Here is a 5,134-nt window from a genome sequence, read left to right as displayed (position 1 = left end):
TCAGAAGAGAGAGGAATCGAACTAGGAGATAAACGAAAGACAGAGGTTGGTCTCCTTTGTTCTTCTCTCATCTATATTTCATAAAGGAAAAACGAAAGTAGCTTTACTTTGTTTGTTTCTAAGGCAGCTACCACACCTTAGTGGGATAAGCAGTTCTGTGTAGACACTTTTCCCTGTAACATTAACACAACCCAACATTCTCCCACTTGTTTCTTTCTTTCCACAAGGGGCCACAAGAGAGCTTAGTCATTTATTCAGCCCTCCAATGCCCATTGTTTCTCTACACCAAAAGAACTTCTCAGAGCTCACAGATTTTTTCAATGCATCTGCAATATTGTTCAAAGTGTCCACCTTTACCAGCAACACCTTTTTGTCTTCTATCATATCCCTCACAAAGTGATACTGAACATCAATGTGCTTTGTCTTTGAATGATATGCAGTGTTCTTTGCCAAGAAAATTGCACTTTGGTTGTCACAGTCTATCCTTATAGATCCCTATACTAACGCCATATTTGAACACAAAATCTACAACCAAACTGCTTCCTTGCTTGCATGAGTGGTAGCCATGTATTCCGCCTCTATAGTTGATAGTGCCACTACAGATTGTTTCTTACTCATCCAACTAACTGCACCTCCAAACAGGTTAAACACATACCCACTTGTAGATCTTCTCCGATCCAGATCTTCAACTGAGTCTGCATCAACAAAGCCACAAATATCCAACACTTTGTCTAGTCCGGGTCTTCCTTGGTAGCACAAACCATAATCACTAGTGCCACACAAATACCTGAAAACTCGCTTCACTATTGTCCAGTGCTCCTTCCCTGGTTTTGACATAAACCTGATCAATACTCCCACTGCATGTGCAATGTCTGGTCTAATCCAGACCATCGCATATATCAAGCTACTGACTGCACTTGCATATGGAACACAGGACATGTCCTCTTCCTCTTCTTGTGTCTTGGGACACTGTTCAGCAGATAACTATACACCTACAGGAATAGGAACCTTCACCGATTTACTATCCTACATATTAAACCTCTGCAATATTGTCTCAACATACTTCCTCTGGTTTAACCAAAGCTTCCTCTTTGTTTGATCTCTTTTAATTTCCATGCCCAAAATATAGTTTGCAACACCAAGATCTTTCATGTTAAATTTGGAGGACAAATGGGTCTTCAAATCCTGGATAATTCTTTGTCATTTCCAACCAACAACATATCATCCACATAGAAGACTAGATAAATAACACAGTCACTAATAAATTTAAAATACACACAGTGATATGCTTTGCTTCTAGTGAAGTGAAGTTCCCGTATAAATGTATCAAATTTCTGATACCACATCCTTGGTGACTTTTTTAACCCATACAGAGACTTATTTAACTTGCATACCAGTTCTTTCTTACCCTTCACTACACAGCCTTTAGGTTTCTTCATGTAGATCTCCTCTCCCAGATCCCCGTGAAGAAGTTTTGTCTTCACATCCATTTGGTCTACCTCAAAATCAAAAGCAGCAACAACAGATAAAAGTAATCTAATAGAAGTTACCTTGGCAACAGGAGAAAAAATATCACCGAAATCAATTCCTGACACCGAGGAATAACCTCTTTCTACCAACCGAGCTTTGTATTTCTCCACCTTTCCTTCTACATTTTTCTTCTTCTTGAACACCCATTTGCTGCTAATGGGTTTCCTTTCAGCTGACAACTCCACCAGATCCCAAGCCTCACTTTTGTGCAAAGATGCCATTTCATCAACCATGGCCTCTTTCTAGTGTTTTCCACCCTCTGAATCTACTGCTTCCTTCACAGTTCTGGGATCATCATCAGTAATATATAAAGCAAAATTTGAACAAAAAGGAGATGGCCTATACCTCTCTGGTTGCCTTCTTTATCGAACTGATCTTCTCACACCCGAAGTTTGTGGCTCTTCATCTTCTGATTTCTCCTCAGTTGTAGAGTCTGATTCTTCCTCCTTTAGCTCAAACTCTATCTTCTCAGGTTCCTTTGGTTGGACTTGATGTTTAATAACATCTTTTACCTCTCTGAACACCACATCTCTGTTGTACACAACCTTCCTTGTTACTGGGTTCCAAAGCTTATAACCCTTTAAACCATCCTTATACCCAATAAAGATGCACTTTTTAGATTTACTGTCCAACTTGGTTTGTTTCTCCTTTGGAACATGTACATATGCATCACATCCAAATACCCTCAGATGCGAAAGAGAGGGTTTCTTATGAGTCCATACCTCTTGTGGAGTATTATCCTCCAATGCTAATGAAGGTGATTTGTTGACCAGGTAACATGATGTCTCCACCACCTCTGCCTAGAATACTCGTCGTAACCCAACACCACTGAGCATGCTTCTTGCCCTTTCCATCAATGTCTTGTTCATTCTTTTTGCAACTCAATTTTGCTTAGGTGTGTATGGAGTAGTAATCTTCCATGCTATACCACACTTCTTATAGAATTCTTCAAATTCCTTACTGCAAAACTCTCCACCATTATTTGTCCTCAACACCTTTATCTTCTTCTCTATTTGGTTTTCCACCAGAGCCTTAAATTCTTTAAACTTGTCAAAGACTTTAGATTTCTTATTAAGGAAATATATCCATGTATTCCTTGAGAAGTCATCTATGAAGGATACATATTACATAGACTTACCCAGTGATGGAACCTTCACAGGTCCAAACACATCACTGTGCACAAGCTCTAATATATGTTTCGTCCTCTTACCACCAGAGGGGAAACTCACCTAATTTTGCTTCCCATAAACACAATTTTCATAGAAATCAAAATCCAGAGAGCTATTACTCATACCTTCTACCATACCTTTACCATGAAGTATTCGAAGGCCCTTCTCTCTAATATGTCCAAGCTTTTGATGCCACAACATGGTCTTCTCTCCAGAGACCACTAGATTTTCTGCTCCACTTTCAGGAACCACAGAACTATTGCACCCATCAACAACAGTGCTACCTTTCAGCTTGTACAGAGTTCCAATTCAAACTCCCCGCATCAATACTAGTGCCCCCCCGAACCATCTTGCAGGTATCCTTCTTGAACACTATTTTTACACCTACATCATCTAGCTTTCTTACAGAAATCAGATTTCTGGCTAATACAGAAATACGCAGAACACCTGGAAGTGTTCTAACCCTTCCACCTTGCAACTTCAACTTTACTTTTCCACGACCAACGATTCTAGCATTCCTGTCATCCCCCAAGAAGACATCACAACCATCATATTTCTCATACTCGTAGAACCACTCTCTATGGGGAGTGAAGTGAAAGGATGCACCTGAGTTAATCAACCATGCCTCATGATCTACATGTGTACTTGAAGAAGCCAAGTTCACATGCCCACCTTAATCTGAGGTGGTTTTCACCTCTGCAGAAGGAGCATCATCAGATCCCTTTCCTTTATTGATGTAGGAGCATTTGACCCTCCTTAATCAAAAGAGGAATCCAAATTGGAGTAGAAGGAGGATGTGGACTATCGGAACTAAACCAGAGAAATCTATTAGAACATACATAAATTGATGGAATGAATAAAGTCTCAAGGAGACTTAATTAGATTTAATCTGCCATGTATGTGTTTAGATGAGATATTTGAGGAAATGATATGATTGGATCCTTTGCAGTGATCCAATATATATATATATATGATGAACCTGCGTGTTCAATAGAGAGAGACAAAGAGTAACAAATATAATTGTGTAAGCACAGAGTATTCACAATGTAGTCGAGAGGAGAGCTTGTTCCTAAGGCTGAAATGCTTTAGCTTGTAATCGTGTTGTGTATAATATAAAGTGTGTGTTTATGTAATAATTCCTTTATGTGTTATCTATGTATATATGTAAGGATAGCTTGAATCGAGTGTTAGTAGATTACTGATCGACCATCAAGCACTGTAGGATCGATGTCAATCCATTTTTTAACAAAATATTGTTTATATGAGTGTTCTATGCAAAGACAGAATATGGTAGAGAAACTGGGGTTTTAGCGTGAATCCATTAATATGCAGAGGATCAATGGCATATGTAGAAGGAACGAGAACTGTCAGATCATTTAGATCGATGGACAGTAATGGCGAAGGTGAAGAGAACAAAAAGTAGATCCGAGTCGTCAATCTCATAGATCAAAGGTCATCGCGAAGCTTATATGCGTGAATGTTAGCGTGCGAGGAAAGTAGTTTTGCCACGGGAATGGTATTTCAGGCAAGGTATAAGATGTAAGCTATATTTTGAAGAAGGCGCTTGATTCCATTCAGAGGTGGACACGTAGTAGTAAGAAGGAGAGAGGAAACCTTTTTACCAGGTGGTTAATCCTCCTGCTTGTGTCTCACCCAAAATTGTTGTGGACCGTCGGATCCACTAAGCGCAGATCAACGACGGAGGAGTGTCGTGTAAGTTTGAGCAAGAAAGAAAAGACATCGACCATTGGATTGGAGGATGTAATGGACAGTCATGATCTAATCGCTGATCACAAATCAGAGATAACAAAGGACAACGTTGATAGCGATGGAGTGCGGACCCGCCGATAATTATGGTTGCGGGTGTATAAATTTTGAAGTCCAACCTTATGTTCGGCTGCGGGTTTTCCATGTATTTCCCATTATTCCTTTGTATTTTGATTAAATGAATGGTCCTGGGTTTTTAAAGGAAAATCCGAATATAGTGTTGTGGTCCGAGTTCTAAGGCATAGAGTTATTAAGCACTTCCGATAGGTTTGTGGGCCATAACCCATAGGCCTTAGGATCGAATTTTCTAAATGAAAGGGGAAATTGGTCTTACCCTAAAATCACCTTTCATCATTTGGTATCAGAGCAGGGAAAGGTTAAAAGGGAAAGGATTTCTTGTGAGAAGGAAGAAGAGTTTGCAAGCAGAAGGAGAAGAGGTACAGTTGTGTTGGAGACTAGAGAGTTATGGTCTTTACTGTTGTGCAACGAATAGAAGCGGAAGATGAGAAGACTTGCAGCAACCAAGAGAAAGGATTGCTCAATTGGTTCCAGAGGAGAGAACCCAAAGGATGCCAAAAGACTAAGATTAGAGGAGAAAGCTTGGTGAGGTATCATGTAGTAGAGGAAGACTGTTACTGTAGAGGTTGGTTGCAACTCACAGAAGATCA

Source organism: Pinus tabuliformis, chromosome Q (genome assembly GCF_031772625.1).
Source record: "Pinus tabuliformis cultivar Carrire ecotype Pingquan chromosome Q, CPIR1, whole genome shotgun sequence".
NCBI lineage: Eukaryota > Viridiplantae > Streptophyta > Pinopsida > Pinales > Pinaceae > Pinus > Pinus tabuliformis.
This window is presented reverse-complemented; position numbering follows the sequence as displayed.